The sequence below is a fragment of the Mirounga angustirostris genome, unplaced genomic scaffold (assembly GCF_029215605.1).
Source record: "Mirounga angustirostris isolate CCGP_5_RB_7025 unplaced genomic scaffold, mMirAng1.0.hap1 SCAF_1, whole genome shotgun sequence".
NCBI classification, from domain to species: Eukaryota; Metazoa; Chordata; class Mammalia; order Carnivora; family Phocidae; genus Mirounga; species Mirounga angustirostris.
In genome coordinates this window covers 9,913,899-9,934,557 of record NW_026991709.1, presented here as the reverse complement: position 1 = coordinate 9,934,557, position 20,659 = coordinate 9,913,899, and the positions used below count along the sequence as shown (strand labels likewise).

Genomic DNA, 20,659 nt, shown 5'->3' with positions numbered 1-20,659 from the left:
GTAAAAACGCTGTAGTCTTTAATTTGAATTAGAAATGGGTGCGTTGTTAATTTTAGACATTCTGACTGGTGTGAGGTGGTATCTCGTTGTGGTTTTGATTTGTATTTCCCTGACACCAACTGATGTTGAGCATTTTTTTCATGTGTCTATGGGTCATTTTTATGTATTTGGAAAACTGCCTGTTCATGTCTTCTGCCCATTTCTTAACTGGGTGATGGGCATTAAGGAGGGCACTTGATGTAATGAGCACTGGGTGTTGTATGCAACTAATGAATCACTAAATTCTACCTCTGAAACTAATAACACACTATATGTTAAATTGAATTTAAATAAAAAATTTTTTAAAAAAGAAATTGGTATGAATTGATATGGCATTTTATCTATTTCTAGACAGATGACAGGTAATGAGAGAATGAGATACAGACAGACAGACATGTATGTGTGTGTTTTCCTAGCTCTGTCCACTGAAAAAGCCTAGAAACAGTGGCCAACCCAGTTCTAGAATCATGTCTATGCTACCCAGAACAATCTATACCTTCAATGCCATCCTGATCAAAATTCCAATGACATTTTTCAAAGTGTTGGAACAAACAATCCTAAAATTTGTATGGAATCAGAAAAGACCCCGAATCGCCAAGGAAATGTTGAAAAAGAAAAACAAAGCTGGGGGCAACACGTTGCCCGATTTCAAGCTATATTACAAAGCAGTGATCACCAAGACAACATGGTACCTGCACAAAAACAGACATACAGACCAATAGAACAGAATAGAGAGCCCAGATATGGACCCTCAACTCAATGGTCAAATAATCTTCGACAAACAAGGAAAAAACATGCAACGGAAAAAAGACAGTCTTCAATAAATGGTGCTGGGAAAATTGGACAGCCACATGCAGAAGAATGAAACTCGACCATTCTCTAACACCATACACAAAGATAAACTCAAAATGGATGAAAGAGCTCAATGTGAGACAGGAATCCATCAACATCCTAGAGGAGAACATAGGCAGTAACCTCTTCGACATTGGCCACAGCAACTTCTTTCAAGATACATCTCCAGGGCGCGTGGGTGGCTCAGTTGGTTAAGCGACTGCCTTCGACTCAGGTCACGATCCTGGAGTCCCTGGATCGAGTCCCGCGTCAGGCTCCCTGCTCAGCGGGGAGTCTGCTTCTCCCTCTGACCCTCCCCCCTCTTATGTGCTCTCTCTCTCTCTCTCATTCTGTCTCAAATAAATAAATAAAATCTTTAAAAAAAAAAAAGATACATCTCCAAAGGTTAGTGAAGCAAAAACAAAAATGAACTTTTGGGATTTCAAGATAAAAAGGTTCTGCACAACAAAGGAAATAGTTAACAAAACAAAGAGGCAACCCATGGAATGGGAGAAAATATTTGCAAATGACACTACAGACAATGCACTGATTTCCAAGATCTATAAAGAATTTCTCAAACTCAACACCCAAAAAACAAATAATCAAGTCAAAAAATGGGCAGAAGACATGAACAGACACTTTTCCAAAGAAGACATACAAATGGCCAACAGACACATGAAAAAATGCTTCACATCACCTGGCATCAGGGAAATACAAATCAAAACCACAATGAGATACCACCTTACACCAGCTAGAATGGCAAAAATTGACAAGGCAAGAAACAACAAATGTTGGAGAGGTTGTGGAGAAAGAGGAACCCTCTTACAATGCTGGTGAGAATACAAGTTGGTACAGCCACTTTGGAAAACAGTGTGGAAGTTCCTCAAAAAATTAAACATAAAGCTACCCAATGACCCAGCAATTGCACTACTGGGTATTTACCCCAAAGACACAGATGTAGTGAAAAGAAGCACCATATGCACCCCAATGTTCATAGCAGCAATATCCACAATAGCCAAACTGTGGAAAGAGCTGAGATGCCCTTCAACAGATGAATGGATAAAGAAGATGTGGTCCATATATACAATGGAATACTACTCAGCCATCAAAAAGGATGAATACCCAACTTTTACATCAACATGGATGGGACTGGAGGAGATTATGCCAAGTGAAATAAGTCAAGCAGAGAGTCAATTATCATATGGTTTCACTTATTTGTGGGACATAAGGAATAGCATGGAGGACATTTGGAGAAGGAAGGGGAAAAATGAAGGGGGGGAATCGGAGGGGGAGATGAACCATGAGAGACTATGGACTCCGAGAAACAAACTGAGAGTTTTAGAGGGGAGGGGGTGGGGGGATGGGTTAGCCCAGTGATGGGTATTAAGGAGGGCACGAACTGCATGGAGCTCTGGATGTTACACAAAAACAATGAATCATGGATCACCACATCAAAAACTAATGATGTATTGTATCATTACTAACATAGCATAATAAAATTAAATTAAATTTTAAAAAACTTTTTTAATAAGCAAACCTATGATGTGTAGGGCTGCATAAATTTTTTAAAGATTTTATTTATTTATTTGAGAGAGAGAGAATGAGAGAGAGCACATGAGAGGGAGGAGGGTCAGAGGGAGAAGCAGACTCCCTGCCAAGCAGGGAGCCCGATGCGGGACTCGATCCAGGGACTCCAGGATCATGACCTGAGCCGAAGGCAGTCGCTTAACCAACTGAGCCACCCAGGCGCCCTGGGCTGCATAATTTTAATTAAACCATAAAGATGCAACAAATTTAATACCAGAAAACTATAAAAGTGATTACTTTTGTGGGAGTGAGGGAATTTCTAGAATAATGGCAAAATTCTATTACAATAAAAAAGTTTAAAAATAGATTTAAAAGTCAAAAAACAAAACAATTTTTATTTTAAAAAGCCTTCCAGAACAGGAATCCATTATGATTATATACAACATTAGGAAACCCTTACAGTGTGCATCCATATATAAAATAAATGTCTGGAAGAAGACTTGAAGCCTACATACCAAACAATGAATGATGAGTAGTGGCATATACTGCTGGGGCTCAGATCAGGACGGAGGGGAAGCCCAGAAGCTCAGTACCAAAGGATTCTCACTTCTTGCTGGATATATTTCTACACTATTTGCATATTTGCAAACAACTTTTCATGTATTATTTTTTTTTAAGATTTTATTTATTTATTTGAGAGAGAGAATGAGAGAGAGAGAGTACATGAGAGGGGGGAGGATCAGAGGGAGAAGCAGACCCCCTGCTAAGCAAGGAGCCCGATATGGGACTCCATCCCGGGACTCCATGATCATGACCTGAGCCGAAGGCAGTCACCTAACCAACTGAGCCACCCAGGCGCCCTTTTCATGTATTATTTATATCGATTAAATGATTCCATCAATCAAGGAATGAGGGAGTGATGAACGTGTAAGCTAGTGGGCTAGCGACAATAAGTGGATGAGTGAGTGAATGAATGAATGAGTGACTGAATGAGTTAATGAATAAGAATTGAATGAATGAATGAATGAGTTTGTGAACAAATGAGTTAATGAATGAGCGAGTAAAGAATGAATGAGTGAATGGATGAGTGAATGAATGAATGAGTGAATGACTTTATGAATGAATGAATGAGCAAGTGAGTAAATGAATGAAGAATGAAAAACATACCCCAGTATGATAGGTGGATCTTACTAGTAAAGTCTTCATAAAATCATGTTAGCAAACCACGGGGGAAAGCAGATCATGCAAAGGTCAACCCAGATACCTCACACCTGCATATTTGAAGAACCTTAAATCCCTAGTCACTGACTCCATGAGATTTATGCTAAAATTATATAAATGAAAATTTTACAAGGAAACCTGATAATAAACCAGCCAAGTATGAATTCAGAGCCAAACACCACGTCGAATGATCCCCTGCATCCATCCTAACACTACCCTGCCTGTCCTCTGGGATGCCCCAATCAGAGAGCCCACCAAGAAGTCTTGCTGGCCAAAGAATTCTGAAGCACACCTCTGCATCCATCCAGAACTAGTTCTTTGCAACATTCCTTTTAAACACAGAACCACAGCCTCTAACTCACTTACCAGCCAGTGGCCAAATTCAGAGCAGAGAGGCATTCTTCAGAAATTGATGCAATTGAAAAACGACTCTACCTCCAACCAAGTTTCTTCAAGTTGCTGTGTTCAGCTCTCGGAACTCAAGGTTTTAGAAAGCTGGTCAGAAGAAAAGTGTCTTGCTTCACTTCTCTGGGCTTCAATCAGAGTCTTTAACTGTAAAATGGAAGGAATACATCACCTTGCCTCACAGAGAGGTTATGTGGTCTCACGAGAGAATTATGTGAGAAGCCCAGTACAGTGCCTGGTTCATAGCATGCGCTCAGGAGGTGTTTGCTGTAGTTATTTTTTTTTTCATTAAGGTGAAATTCACATAACACAAAATTATCCATTTTAAGGCAAATAATTCAGTGGCATTTAGTATGATCACTATGTTGTGCAACCACCTCTATTTAGTTCTGAAACATTTTCATTACCCAAAAGGAAGTCCCATGTTCATTAAGCAGTTAGCTCCCTATTTCCCTTTATTTCTGGCCCTAACAACTGTTAATGTTCTTTCTGTCTCCATGGATTTACCCATTCTGGACACATCATATAAATGGAATCACGCAACATCTCACCTTTTGAGTCTGGCTTCTCTCAGCCTCATGTTTTCAAAATTCATCCATATTATAGTAATGTATCAGTATTTCATTTCTTCTTAAGGGTGAATAATATTCTATTGTATGTATAGACCACAATTCGTTTATCTGTTAATCTGTTGATGACATTTGGGTCATTTCTACTTTTTGGCTAACATGAATAGTGCTGCTGTGAGCATTCACATACATGCATTTGTTTCAGTGCCTGTTTTCAATTCTTCTGGGTATAAACCTAGGAGTGAAATTGCTGGGTCATATGGTAATTCTGGGTCTAGCTTTTGAGGAACGGCAGAACTATTATTATTTCTAAAGCATTCATTGCAGTCTACTAACTATAGGTGCTGTTTCATGAGGGGTGTAAATATCTACGAGCCAGAAGTCTCTATGAGAATTAGCTTTCTGTGAGCACCATTTTTCTAAAAGAAAACAAGTAGTTATTATACACATTTCAAATGGTTGTGGGTAAATAATTCTATTCTTTTAAGTAGTGCTGATAACTTCCAACTAGGTCAAACTTGACCTTCTATAGCATCTAATTAATAAAATGTGTTTCTAGGCCTTCCATATCTGTGCACGCATGAATGCAAAATGGCAAGAAAGCCTGTCTGGCATAATTGCTCAAGTGGCTCCACATCTAACTGAACACAGTTCAAGAAATAAATAGAATAGCAAGCTAAAGGAGGAGCTATTAACAGAGTTCACAGAAATACAGGTTGAGGACACCGCCGTGGGCTTCAGAAAAACTAATTCGGCACAGAGATTCAAAGAGCAGAACAACAGGGCAAGAATGCCAAGACACGGAAAACATCTCCCACTTATGGAAGGAGGCAGGGTCAAGAGATGAGAGAGGAATGTTAGTTTCATGCCCCTGCCAGTATCTTTCATGGCTAATTACACACCGACAGCCTATAAATTCCTCTAATAGTTTTCAGTGGAGAAACTATTTTCTACCCATCCCCTCAACTATTAAGTAATGTAGCTGGTTTAGACTGGCTTCTAGAATCACCCAAGTGGCGCTGATTATCACTGGTGGGTGTGGACAAGGGAGAAAGCAAGAATGCATTCTTCTGAGAGCCTTCTGGGCAAAAAGCACCATGTATGGTAAATATCAGATTCCGCATATAAAATGTCCCCATTTCCCAACTGAAACAAATATCCAAGGAGCATGTCTCCTCCCTGTCTCTCTCTTCCCACTCTGCCACCTCTAAGGCTAAGACCCAGCACGATAGCTAACCTCTCCAACCACCCAGCCCTCAAAGCCATTTTTCAGAATCAAGGAATTTATCTTTCTTACCATGGAAGAGTTCTAGCTCCAAATATATCAGCTAAGAAATAAAAATTCAGCTTTGCAGAAACAAAACCTCATTCATCTCCAACCGGCAGCTTCTTTCATGGTTCTGGATCAAGAAGATAATATATAGCATTTATATGGCAACTTCCATCTTCAAGATACTTTATAGACATAGTTCAGAAAAGAGGAGGCAAGGAGTAGGTTGACAGATCACTTTCAAAACCCTGTTTTTGGCTAGTCTACACTTTGTTTAAATAAAGCAGAAATGGAACAAAGGCCCATTTGAAGGGACTAGTTCTAAGAAGAGAGCAAACTATCTATGCGGCCAAAGAAAATAAGTAAAAAAATATGTGTCAAGTCCCCAGAAGTGAGACCCATGTCTGCTAAAGCCCACTGGCTTTGGAGTCAAGCACATCTCACTTCAAATTTTTACCCTGCCATTTACTAGTTCTCTATCCTCTGAAAGCATCGATATTCTCACTGGAAAATGGGAGAAATAACACCACTTACCAAATAGGTTTAAGTGAGTTAATGTCCAGCCTAATGACCAGTAATCATAGTGGTAGTGGTAATAATATGCCCCATATTGGTGACCCAATTTTTAGAATATAATTTGTTATGTTATAGGACTAAATCTTTTCAAAATATAAAACAGCTGGGGAATCCCTGAAGACACTGAAAAGTAGCACATATTTTGCATTTTTTAACAATTTAGAAATTTTTTTTTAAAACCTTTGCAGTTAATAACTAGGCATTAATGATGTAGCATGAAAGCCTGGGCCAAGTCTCTTCCAAGATGCTTGAGTAAGGATGTCTGGGAGCAGGAGAGGCCCCACATTAAATCCACCCAAACGATTTCAATCCGTCACCATGCTTGCTTCCATGTATTTCCTTGTTGTGTGTGGACTGAGATGAAGTGGTGTCATTTGTGGAAGGAATTTCTCCAAGACACGGAAAGGCTTATAGAGAAATACTGATTTAAGACTAAAAATTGTATGTCAGTTACTTTTATGAGTAAAGATAGGAGTGGAAACCATTGAGGCTTACAACTCTTCTCTCATCAGCAGAGAATTTAGACATGTGAAGTATTGTTTGAAGCTTGCACATCTGGGACAATTTCCCTACTTTAACACAATCAGTCAAATGGAACCTGCATGGAGAATTTTGAACGTCCAACTGGGCATTCATTAATGACCTTAAAATCTATTTTGCCGCCCAGCTCTCCCCCGTGAATTCCAGAACCATCCATTTTAAATGAGCATCTCAAGTTCTACTTGTCCAAATCTGCCCTTATGATCTTCTCCCAACATCTCTGCTCTTCTTCCCTCCTCCTAGGTCTCCTCCCTCTGTGAATGGTTCTCTCTGCATCCAGTTTTGCCAGGTAGAAACTGAGGGTCCATGTTGGTGTCATTGTCTTCACCTCCTTCCCACACATCATGGCAAACCCATCACCAATTTCTGTCCATTTTTTCTTCTAATACTAATCAGACTTTTTCACTTTTCCCCAGGTCCTTGGCAAAGAACCTATAAACCCAAGAGATTGTTATTTTTTTTTTGCATGGACTAGTCTCCAAGCATCCTCCTTGGCCCTGGCCTAATCTCTTCCCCACAGTTTCCAGAATGATTTCAAAACTCAGAGTTCCACTTTAAATCTTTCCTTGGCTTCCCATTGTCCTGGTAAGGGAGAAAACATTGAGCATGGCCTAGAACACTCCATGACTGGGCCACACAGATGTTTCCCTACTCTGAGCTCTGGCCAGAGCCTTCCTTTAACTACATGCCCGGTCCTGACACAGGGTCTTTGCACATGCTCTTCCCCCTCTCACACACTCTCTTTCCCCTAACTTTGCCTCCAATTAAACAAGTCGTACTTGCCTTGCAAATCTCCACTCAAAAATTTCTCCTCGAGAAACTTAGATCCATTAGTTAGTTCCATGTAGTTCCATGTGGCTCTGTATATATGTTCATGGAATCATATCTTTTCTCTGGCTGCCTTCCTCTCATTACAGTGGCTGTTATGATCACCCCTCAACTAGCCTGTCAGTTCAATGAGGGTAGGGCCTGTGTCTGGTTTGTACACCATTATATCCTGACTACCAAGCCCAGTGCCTGGTGAAAAGTAAGCACTTGGAAAATAGGTGTTGAATGAATGAGTGAATAAATTAATGTGAAAAGATATAAGGCATGTCAAATAGGAGAATAGGGGAGATTTACGTGTAACCTTAAAAAGAGATCTGTGCAACAAAATCCCAGGGCATGGCAAGGGGAAGGCAGAGAACTTCTGTGTCCCAGGTCAGAGTCTTACAGCAGTGCCCCAAGATCCTGGCTTTGTTGCTATCAGCAAACTCTGCAGGAAGAGAGGCACAAACACTTGGGCACCTTCCTCACATTTCACCACTCTGAGAATCTTGAATTTCAGATGGAGGGTCAACAGTAGCGCTGAAGATGAGTAATAGAAAGAAGGAAAATGTCACTGAAAAACATTCTAGAGCTTTCAGGACAAGATGTAAATGTGCCAAAGAATATCAGATAGAAATTGGACCTATGTATAGTTTTGTAAAATGAACAAGATGAGGTTATAAATATCCGTGTGTTTTATATACAATGGAATATTACTCAGTCATCAGAAAGGATGCTTACCATTTACATCGACATGGATGGAACTGGAGGGTATTATGCTGAGCGAAATAAGCCAATCAGAGAAGGACAATTATCATATTGTTTCACTCATACGTGGAATATAAGAAACAGGGCAGAGGACCGTAGGGGAAGGGAGGGAAAGCAGAATGGGAAGTCATCAGAGACGGAAACAAACCATGATAGACTCTTAACTCTAGGAAACACATTGAGGGTTGCTGGAGGGGAGGTGGGTAAGGGTATAGGGTAATTGGGTGATGGGCATTAAGGAGGGCACGTGATGTGATGAGCAACTGAAGTGATACACAACTGATAAATGATTGAACACTACATCTGAATCTAATGATGTAGTATAAGTTGGCTAGTTGAATTTAAATTTAAAAAATATCCATGTGGGGGCGCCTGAGTGGCTCAGTCGTTAAGCGTCTGCCTTCAGCTCAGGTCATGATCCCAGCGTCCTGGGATCGAGCCCCGCATCGGGCTCCCTGCTCTGCGGGAGGCCTGCTTCTCCCTCCCCCACTCCCCCTGCTTGTGTTCCCTCTCTCTGTGTGTCTCTCTGTGTCAAATAAATAAAATCTTTAAAATATATATATATATCCATGTGTTTTATGTCCCTTACAAATTATATAGCCCCTCCACCATCTTAAAAACTGTTGGAATTTCCAAGTAATGGGGAGAAATACAGTCCTCAGCCTTTCCCTGAGATGTCTGAGGAAGTGAGACTAGACAGGGATTTTGTGGCATGTCACCAAAGCCACATCATCTTTCAAAGGGAGATGGGAAGCAATGTGTTCTGCCCAACAATATGGAATTCTTCATCTGAGAGCAGCAACTAGATCTGCTTTCAGGCTGTGAACTGGCAGAGGACGTTTGCCTAAATGCTAAAAGGACTCCAGTCATGCACCTTTTCTGTTTTGATAGTTACTCATTCATCTAAAAGGAAAAAAAGATATAAAAACGAACAATTCTCTCATGTGGGTGCCTACATTTAAAATAAAGCATCTTGAAGGAACTGAAGAACTAATGAAGCAAAGACAAGACCATCCTACAGAAAGACAGTAGCCTCCCAAAGAGCCATCCCTCAGTTCTTTCCAGCACCAGACTTGAAAGTGTTTGTTTCTTTGTTTCAAAACTTTGACTTTAAAGCAATATATATGATATTCAGACCTTGCATTTCAAACAGAACAACAGCATTGTAAACTCTAGCTTTATGTAAAAGTAAAACATGAATACTTGGCTGGTTTCTCCTGCCCCGGCTCATAGGATTGAGAAAATGCTTGAGAACCTTGTATTGGGATATATATGTGGTGTTGTCACCCATCCAACTTTTTATTATCTCTTCTGAAGACCCCACCTGTATTGCTCTATCCCCTCTGCCTGAACCACCTCCAAGTCAACCCAGAACCCTCTTCTCCTATTTACTAAACTTCAATCTTCACCCCCTGCCCTTTTCTTGCCTTGGCAAAAGCCCTAAAGCTTTCAGGGTGGTTAGCAAACAGTAGGTGTCGGCCTAAGGGTTAAGAATTCACGCTCCCAGATGATAATCATCAGTATATTGTTCTGGAAAATTAAATACACCTGGGCCAAGTTTCTTAAGGCTGTACTCTTTGGAGATGTTTCAATTTAAAAAAAAAAAGAAGAAGAAGAAGAAACAGTTCAAGAATGTGAACTTCATTTCTCACATATATTTTCCTAGGCTGGCTGGCTGGCTTTCTTCCTTTTCTTTCTTTCCTTTCTTTTCTTTTTCTTTCCTTTCTTTTTTATTTCATTATGTGCTTTGGATTTTCCCCAGATTTTTACCTACTCTTGTCCTTCTTGACATATGAGAAATGTGTTTGCATTCTGCCATCTTAGTAGGGGCATTAAGCAACAAAAGAAACTGATTGTTCAAAATGTCCTGACTGCCCTATGATTAAATTCAGGCAGTCACTGTCCTCACACTATGCACCGTCCTCCAGGGGTAAGTAAACAGCACCTGGCTGTCTAAATGGTGGGTACATTCATTCAAGAAATGCTTATTTAATCTTTCTATGCACCAAACGGGGTGCTTGCATCAAGGCTCCAAAAAAAACCAATCAAGATGTTCTGGTTCTCAAGGAATTCCCAGCTGTTGGGAATGATGGACTAGAATAGTGGTGAGGCTCTACCAGAGGAGTGGACACCTGTGACAGAAGGAAGGCCGAGGAATGAAGCAGGTGAAGGGGTCACTCATTCACCAGATGGTGGAGATGCTGTGGTGGGCTTTCCAGGCAGAGAGCAGCAGAGCAAAGGTACAGAAACATGAAAGGACATAGGGCAACAGAGACACAGGGAATTTTAAGGTGGCCAGACCAGACTTCTGGGAAGAATGGCAAAAATGAAGCTTAGAATTATCTGTTGAAATAGATTATGAAAGCTTTGGTGTGTCATGCCAAAGAGGTTGGATTTATCCTGCATTAAGAGTAAGGAAAAATACAAGATAAGCTTTTAGTCTGGCAAGGGACTCAACAAAGAGTTATAATAGAAAGTGTAATCCTAATGTTTCTCCTATGGCTATAGTAAAAGTGTACTCAAGGAGAACAGAGGGGAGAGAGGCATCCTTTTCAATTGAGGACCACCAACTTGAAGGGGACTTCAGGAGGAAGGTGGCCTCTAAATGATGCCTGAAAGGATGAAGAGGGCTCAGACCATGAATGATGAGAGGCCACCTATTCAGAGCAGAGGTACAGGTTGGTGAGCATACATGGCTTTGTGCAGAAGAACCATGGAATCTGCCAGGGCTGGCCTGAAGCTATTAGAGGTTTAGAGTAGGAGGTGAGCTGGCAAATTAGCCTAGGCCACACTGTGGAACCCTTTGAATGCCACATTATGGGTATTGTTCTGGAGGCAACAGGAGGCCTGCAGGATTGGTGATTTCGAAGTTAACTCTGGCAACATTGTGGAGGATGGATTGGATGTGGAAAGAGACTAGGCAGAGAGATCAGCATGAGGGCCACTGCAAAAACTAGGCAAGAAATTACCAAGGCTTTATAACCGCTGGACTGCACCTCCCAGCCTCCATTGTGAGTGGGTGTGGCCATGTGGAATATGAGCAGAAGAGATGGGCTCAGCTACAAGATCTGCCATCAAACCTCCTGAGTACTTCTTCAATGCCTCCTTCCTTCCAGCTGGCTGTGATGAACCTGAACCCAGGGTATCCTTGGTGGCCCAGGGGCGCCTCCATCAGCCTGAGTCCCTGCATAGCTGCATGGACTATAACCAGTGTACTTAACCAGTTCTCTTCTACATGAGTAAAAACTAACCTTCTCTTGGTTTTGTGCCATTTATGCTTTGAGATCTATTTGTTATACCGGCTATGCCTGCCTTACCTAACATTGGCCTCAACCCTGATGGTTGCAGTGGCAATGGAAAGAGACAGAGTCAAAAGACATTGTGGAGGTTAGTCCTCAGGAACTGGCTACCACTTTTAAGGGCAGGTGAGGGTGAAGAGTCAAAGATGGCACCAACATTTCCAGTCTGGACGAAGGGGAGGATGGTGAGATCATTAATCTGAAAGAGCGACTGCAGGAGGAGGAAGGGGTTTTAGAGGAAGGTAATGAGATCCATTCAGAAACTGCAGAAGTTGGGGTATCTGTGGGGAACCAAAGCAGAGCTCTCCAATGAGCAGTTAGGAACACAGGCAAGGAGCTAGCCCATGGAAGTCTGGTAGACACTTCCAGAACTGCCCGAGATGCCCAGGAAGCCTCCTGTGCACTTTATTCACACTGCAAGGAAATGTTGCAAATGTCAAGGACTACAGATTATATTAATCAGTTATTTAAAGTATTATTGGTAACGTATTTTAAGGTAAATAATGAATTATGGGTGATAAGTTGTCTTGAGTTAAAAAAAAAATCCCAGTTCTGCAACTTACCAGCATAGCAAGAGACTTCATTTCTCAGGGACCCTGTTTTCCTCTTGTACAAGATGGGGATAATACAAGATGGGGATAAGAGCCCTTCCAGTGTAGCTGTGAGGAATAAACGGAGTAACACAGTCATCACATAGGGCTCTGCACCTTCATGTGTGATTACCATAAACCAATATCAAAAAGAGCTGGTACTTAGAGAATTATTCTACACAATGCCACCAGGTCTCCCCACTTAATCTTGACAACACATCTCATAGTTACTATCACTTTCCCCACTATACAGAACAGGAACCCAAGACCAGAGAGATTAAGGAGCTTGCTCAAGGTCACACAGCTAATGGTGAAGCAGGGCTATGGCTCCAGCAGGCAGACTCTGGAACATGGGCTCTTCCCTACAACATGATACACCCACAGCAGGGCACTCCTCCAAGGAAGGTACAGTCCCCTTGGGGAGCACAGTGTCCCTCTTCGTCCTTGGCCTTTCCTGAGCCCTGGCATAGGAAGCATTTCCAGCAGCTGTAAGCACTTACTCATCATCTTTACCAAGCATTTCATCAAGGCTCCTGACAGTTCTCCACAGGTGTGAAGTGATTATGAGAACCTCTGACTTGTTCTTGAAAGGCAGTTTCACAATAATGGGAAAAAGTCAGGAATTCCCAAGAAACAAATGCCAGTTGGGCAAGATAATAATCTTGGGGCATTTATAATGTTCTTAATTTTTCAAAGCATGTCCTCAAGCTGCATCTCATTTCCACCAAAGGAGATGGGACTCAAGCCATTCAAAGGCTCATGGAGGTAAATAGAGAACATTGGCAGAGAACTTGTAAATTCTTACTCTTAAAAGAGACTCAATCTCAGGAAACGAACTGAGGGATGCTGGAGTGGAGGGGGGTGGGAGGGATGGGGTGGCTGGGGGATGGACACTGGGGAGGGGGGTGGGAGGGATGGGGTGGCTGGGGGATGGACACTGGGAGGATATGTGCTATGTGATGAATCACAGACCTGTACCCCTGAAACAAATAATACATTATATGTTAATTTTTAAAATTTAGTAAATATTAATTAATTAATTAAAAAGAGGCTACTTCCTGCACTTCCCCCTTCTCTTTCTCCTCCTAGCCTGTCACAAGCCCGGGAGAACAAGTGCAACAAGAAAGAAGGGGAGATGAGTCATTTCGGCTACAGGACCCTCTCATGGGTTGTGGAGCCCTCCCTACTTGGAAATATACTGGAGCCTCCCCCGAGGTTATGCCACTGTTGTTCCATCCGTCCCTCTCTTTCAGGCTGTTCTACCTGGTCTGGGGAGAAGATCAGACTGGAGCACAGGCTCTGCTATGAGTTACTGAATTTAAGCTATAAGAGGTGAAAACTGAAGCAATGGGATGATGCTTGGAAAGACACCAGGGGTGGGGCAGCTCAGACCACAGTGCTTGACTTAGTAAAATGTGAATTCCCAAATAGGGAAGCCCAGGACTCTCTGCTGCCTCCACGTTATTAGTAGGACACTCCAAGCAGTTTCAAAAGTGAGAAGTCCAGAGCGTTTCTGGTTGGTTTCTTTCTCTTTTTTTTTATGTTATGTTAATCACCATACATTACATCATTAGTTTTTGATGTAGTGTTCCATGATTCATTGTTTAATAGCCAGTGTATTATATTTAATATAATACAGTGTATTTAATACCCAATGTATAATACCCAGTGCTCCATTCAGTACGTGCCCTCTTTAATACCCATCACCAGGCTAACACATCCCCCCATCCCCCTCCCCTCTAGAACCCTCAGTTTGTTTCTCAGAGTCCATAGTCTCTCATGGTTCATCTCCCCCTCCGATTTCCCCCCCTTCATTCTGGTTGGTTTCTGACCCACCTGCTGAAGCTCCACAGGACTCAGCTGCCATGAGCATCTCCCCTGATCTTCCCTCAAGTGCCTCCCCAGCTCTTCTTGTTGGCATCTGAGGGGAGCCATGTGCACTGGGGTCTTTTCTCCATGGTACACAGACTATTTCAGTCCCTTTTCAGGATTCTGCAGAGGTTATAGACCTTCCCCTCCCAGCTATAACCCTTATTCCTTTTTTTTGTCATTCTTTTTTTTTATTTTATTATGTTATGCTAATCACCATACATTACATCATTAGTTTTTGATGTAGTGTTCCATGATTCATTGTTTGCGTATAACACCCAGTGCTCCATTCAGTACGTGCCCCCTTTAATACCCATCACCAGGCTAACCCATGCCCCCACCCCCTCCCCTCTAGAACTCTCAGTTTGTTTCTCAGAATCCATAGTCTCTCATGGTTCATCTCCCCCTCCAATTTCCCCCCCTTCATTTTTCCCTTCCTATTATCTTCTTCTTTTTTTTTAACATATAATGTATTATTTGTTTCAGAGGTACAGATCTGTGATTCAACAGTCTTACACAATTCACAGCACTCACCATAGCACATACCCTCCTCAATGTCTATCACCCAGCCACCCCATCACTCCCACCCCCCACAACTCCAGCCTTGGTGTCCATCATACCCTCATTAAAAAAAGGGGGGGATTTTTCTATTTTAAAAACCACAAAATAAAAAAAAATCAATCAACATATATCTTAGAAATCCTTCTAACAGTCCCTGTACCCAATAGCCCTGGTGGCTGTCTGGTGCCTTTTTCTTCTTTGCTCAGCCTGCAGCTCATTTAAGCATCAGTGGAGATGACTTGTGCTCTAGTTCTTAAAATCAAACTTGTTCCACCAAACCCAAAACGCTGTATTTATCCAAAGTGTAGAAACATGCTCTCACCACCCATCCACCAAAATACCTCCCATTCAGATCAACAGAGCGTTAATGGCTGATTCAACCCTCCCAATTTCCAAAAATATTCATACTGCTTCCTCATCAGGACAGCAACCCTCAATTTTCCACTCACAGACAGAGAATCCCATTCACAGTGGGCTTACCAATCCACAGGTCTGACAGAGCACTCCTATCATGGGCATTTTTTAAAAGCTGATCAGGGGTTCCAGGTATGTACACCTTGACTGGTGGGATCCCCTGATTCAAGCACTGCATTTTGCTAATGGGGAAACCAGGCCCACAATGTTGAAGGATTTGCCCAAAGTCCCAGTTAAAAGATTTGCCCAAAGGAAGCCTCATCATCCTCCAACACAACACAGATGCTCAAACAGCTGTCATATTTCTTCTAGGTCTAGAGGAAGGAAATCACCTCCAATTTTTTAATCCTTCTTAGGGAAACAATTACTTAGCTCTCATTGGTAACAACAACTTCCTTCCCTACCAAAGAAGACTTAATGGCAGAGAGGGCTCAGGCTGAGAGAGCTTGGCTGTGAACAGGTGGAAGGAAGGCTCTTCCAGGCAGCCTGAGCAAAGGGTATGAAGGTGGGACCTCCTGAGATCCATAACAAGATATGGAGTAAGCAGTTCCATAGGCTGAAGCAAAGGCAGATGAAAAAGAATGGTGAAAAGCAGATTTAAACACTTGGTATCCTTACAACTATTCTTCCAAAGTAATTAATCTCCAATTATATTAATACATACATAGAGATATAAGTCCCATCATGTGTAATTCCATATTATTATAGCTTCAAGAAGTCTCTACCCTAAGAACATTGGGGGAAGTCAAATTTTCCTAATTATAGGAGGGAGATTTTACACAAAGAAGAATTTCCCAACTATTGGGGCTTTTTATAAAAGGCATGACTTCCAACAAAGTAATGAGCTCCCCACTCCTCAATGCATTTGAGTGGGGGCTGGAAGACTGCCTGCTTGGAAGGTCAGAGGGATTTCTGCCTTGATGGGAAGCTGGTGGAAGGACATTTAAGGAGTCTTCCAAGCATAACAGGTTGCGGTCTTTTGGGTAAGAACTAAGGATCCACCTGGGTTTAACCCCAGTTTTACTCCTTACCAGCTGGATGACCTGGGCGAAGCAGCTAACATCTCTGTGCTCCAGTTTCCTCAATGGAAAATGAGGATATAAATACTAGTGCCTTCTTCAAGGGTTACTGTGAGAATTAAATGAGTATCAGGGTCTAAGACATAATGCTTGATAAATGCTCGTGGTTGTTCTTGTTATGACATTGTTATTATTGTGCATTCTATGTTCTCACCCTCTTTCACTCTCCATCATTACAGGATGCTTTGAAAGTAGATGCCACCAAAGTGGCTATACAACACAACATGACATCCTTCCAAGTACAGACCATGCACAAAATACCCAGTTTCCTTCTGATGGCTCACTTTTTTCTCTTTCTTTTTTTTTATCAAAATGAAGCATAAGGCAGATGAAAAAGAATGATGAGACTCAGATTTGAACAACTGACATCTTTATAACCATTCTTCAGATATAATTAATCAATAATTACTTTAATTACATTAATACATATACAGAAATGTAAGTCCCATCATTACTTCTATCTTATTAGCTAGAATTCAAACGTTTTTCCACCCTCAACCCCCAGAAAAGCATTTCTGGTGGGGAGAGTGGAAAGTCAGATTGGGGACCTTCCTGCATTTCCATCCCAGCTCCCCAGTGTTGTATTTTTTCAGAAAAGTTTACCTTGAACTTCCATGATCCTCCTTCCACTCCCCCTACAAATTTACACACAGAGCACCTTTGTGAAGCTGAGACATGGACAGAGCACAGAGAAGTTCTGTCAAGCCAAACAAGTTGATTCACGAGCAAAAATCCCCCAACTGCATTCACAGATTACACTGGAAACCTATCAGCTGCCTCTGGTTGAAAACTCCACTGAAACACTTCACAGGGTGCCTGTGCCTTCAGCGCTTGCACAATAGTCTACACGTGCAAACACACATGCTCAGTGGCACATAAGTGGCGTGTGGCCTCAAGATGTCTTTGTCATCTGACAGCCAATGGTTTCCTACATATTTTCTGTGAAAACACATCCCTGTCTACTAACATACTGCAGCCCAAGAAGTTTAACAAGTTTTGGGTGGTGGGGCACTTGGATTTTGAACTTTACAACACTAGACATTTGAGTCTAGCAATGGGGAGTTCTTTATTTTTTCTCAGCCATTTATGTCGATACGCCTTTTATGAAGGGTTTCAATGCTTGGTAAGGAACAGTTATAGATCTGCACTATACTATATGATAGCCCCTAGCTACTTGCTTTTGACACTTGAAATGTGACTGATCCAAATTAAAACGTGCTACAGTATAAGACACACACCAAATTTCTAAGATTTAGTACCCAAAAAAGTCAAATAACTCACTAATATCTTTATGTGTGTGTGTGTGTGACAGTAGTAAATTAGCTATATTGGATTAAATACAATCTATTATTAGAGCTACCATATGATCCAGCAATTGCACTACTGGGTATTTACCCCAAAGATACAAAAGTAGGGATCCGAAAGGGTACGTGCACCCCGATGTTTATAGCAGCAATGTCCACAATAGCCAAACTGTGGAAAGAGCCAAGATGTCCATCGACAGATGAATGGATAAAGAAGATGTGGTGTATATATACAATGGAATATTATGCAGCCATCAAAAGGAATGAGATCTTGCCATTTGCAATGACGTGGATGGAACTGGAGGGTATTATGTTGAGTGAAATAAGTCAAACAGAGAAAGACATGTATCATATGATCTCACTGATATGAGGAATTCTTAATCGCAGGAAACAAACTGAGTGTTGTTGGAGTGGGGGGTGGGGTGGGAGGGATGGGGTGACTGGGTGATGGACACTGGGGAGGGTGTGTGCTCTGGTAAGCGCTGTGAATTGTGAAAGACTGTTGAATCTCAGATCTGTACCTCTGAAACAAATAATGCAATATATGTTAAGAAAAAAAAAAGAAGAAGAAGAAAGTAGCGGGAGGGGAAGAATGAAGCGGGGGAAATCGGAGGGGTAGACGAACCATGAGAGACGATAGACTCTGAAAAACAAACTGAGGGTTCTAGAGGGGAGGGGGGTGGGAGGATGAGTTAGCCTGGTGGTGGGTATTGAGGAGGTCACATTCTGCATGGAGCACTAGGTGTTGTGCACAAACAATGAATCATGGAACACTTCATCTAAAACTAATGATGTAATGTATAGGGATTAACATAAGAATAAAATTTAAAAAAAATAAATAAAAATACAATCTATTATTAGAATTTCACTTGTTTCCTTTTCCTTTTTCAGTGTGACCACTAGAAAAATTCAAATTACACATATGGCTCACATTATATCTTGATTGTTTAGTGTTGACCACAAGTATTTATTAAAATCAGAATCTCATAGAGGATCCCAAGGAATCTGCATGGTTAATACACACCCAGGTGATTAAGATTATTGCCATCTGTAGACCCCTGAAGTAGCAGACAGTGACTTGAACCATGAGTCAGAACACCTGGATTCTGCACTTCATTCAAGTTCCTTCTCCTTCCTGGGGCTTGGTCTCTTCATCAACAGAAGAAAGGTCTTAGATTAGACCTAGAAAGGCATACAGCTTAAGGCTTCCATTCCCATTACCCACTGACTGTATGTCCATCAACGCATGAACCCAGGCCAACAGAGATCCCAGAGACAGACTGGACCCAAATGGATAATAAATGCAAGCCATTGTGACCCTAGAGAAGCATTTATGGTCTTCAACCACAGGTACTCCTGAGAAGTCAGGGAGAAAGGGTTACCTTGGGGCCTCCCAGAGAAGTGCAGCCAACTTTGGCTGAACCAAATAGAACCTCATTTATATCAACATCATCATCACCACTAACTGACCAGGGACCCATGGCATTGTAAAGTGTGTGTGCACGCGTGCGCACACACACACACACACACACTCACGCAAATCCTGGAGCAGATTCATATCCCTGGGATGCCCTAAAAGTGGCCAACGTTCCAGGACCAACCTGGGGCAGAACTTAGCCCACCCTCAGTGAAGGCTACTTAATGCAACCTACCAACCTATTCAACCAGAAGTATCCTTTTTCAGACAGGAAGTGGGAAACTAACTTTTTTTTTTAACCTTATGGAACTATCAATTTCACCTTTCCAAGGGGGCATGACAAAAGTTGCTAAACCAGCATTCAGAACCTTTGAAAGACATCTTCCTAATGGAAAAAGGTTTTCCAGTGGGGAAAAATTGCTTTGTTCAAAATATTTCTAAAAGTAACCAGTGAAATAAGTTTAGAAAAAAAATATCTAGGAGGAGGAAAGATAGGAAGCAGAGAAGAAAGTGGGTAAAATCCACCCCAATCTAAACCCCAAGTGCACTTAGGGCAAGGATGTGGGACAGTCTCTGATTCCTGGCTACCAGAAGGCACCAATAGATGGACGTTAGATTTCAAATGGTAGTGGGCGCCTGGATGGCTCAGTTGGTTAAGCGACTGCCTTCGGCTCAGGTCATGATCCTGGAGTCCCGGGATCGAGTCCCACATCGGGCTCCCTGCTCGGCAGGGAGTCTGCTTCTCCCTCTGGCCCTCCCCCTCTCATGTGCTCTCTCTCTCTCTCTCTCTCAAATAAATAAATAAAATCTTAAAAAAAAAAAAAAAGATTTCAGATGGTAGTATTTCAAACAAATGTTTGTTGACTGGTGTGTGAGGACAAAATTCACAAGACTGCCTAAAAGGAAAAGATCCTGGCCCCAACATTTTCCTTAATCAATGTAAAAATCTCCAGATTCCCCATCATTTTATTGACAGAATAAAGACAGTAGTAAAGACCAGCAACAAGCTGGTCACTCTGCAGCTACTCAGTTATCAGTGCAAGTGTCTTCTATGGCCCAGAATACGCTGTGCCCATGAAAAGGGCTTTTTCTCCACTAAATAATAATTATCCATGACAGAGGGCTGAGATACCAGACACCATGCTGAATGTAGAACCCTTGTGGAAGAGACCAATCCTTATGTCTTGCTTCACTAAAGACTCACGTTTTTAACCTCAGACCTTCCAAGGTTATATTTTCACGTTAGTTTGATTTTCAGGCTTGATCAAAATGTCGACTTCTGACCAAGCTCATGAAACTGGGGTTGGCCTGTCCCACAAGGACTTTACCATCCCAGCTGGACAATTCCTGCCAGCAGGTAAGAGGAGGAAGACAAACAAACTTATAAGAAGTGTAATAAACAGAACTGGGACCCAAATTATGAGCTAATGCCATGAATAAACACACAAGAGATTCCAGGTAAACTAATTCTGTTTACAATAGAACAGGGCATTCTTTCCTGGGACTTCTCCTCCTCACTTATCTGATTAGTAGCTCCACATTCATGTGATCTCCTTCTCAAAAGTTTTCCACC

General features: G+C 41.8%; 1 protein-coding gene across 4 annotated transcripts in view; it reads right to left on the bottom strand.

Annotated features, from left to right (window-relative positions):
- Positions 1 to 3,609: 3,609 nt before the first annotated feature.
- SETD4 (SET domain containing 4) overlaps positions 3,610 to 20,659 on the bottom strand; it is a 178,133-nt gene continuing 161,083 nt past the window's right edge. For 2 of the 4 annotated variants that reach the window (XM_064579083.1, XM_064579062.1), the window contains exons 16-18: positions 12,416 to 12,511; positions 5,890 to 5,992; positions 3,610 to 4,170 (exon numbers count right to left, since the gene is read on the bottom strand). The gene's annotated coding sequence lies outside the window, so the exon portion shown is untranslated. Of the gene's footprint in view, positions 4,171 to 5,889; positions 5,993 to 8,091; positions 8,326 to 12,415; positions 12,512 to 20,659 lie in introns of those variants that run through there. The other 2 variants (XM_064579091.1, XM_064579065.1) reach the window with 2 other exon arrangements.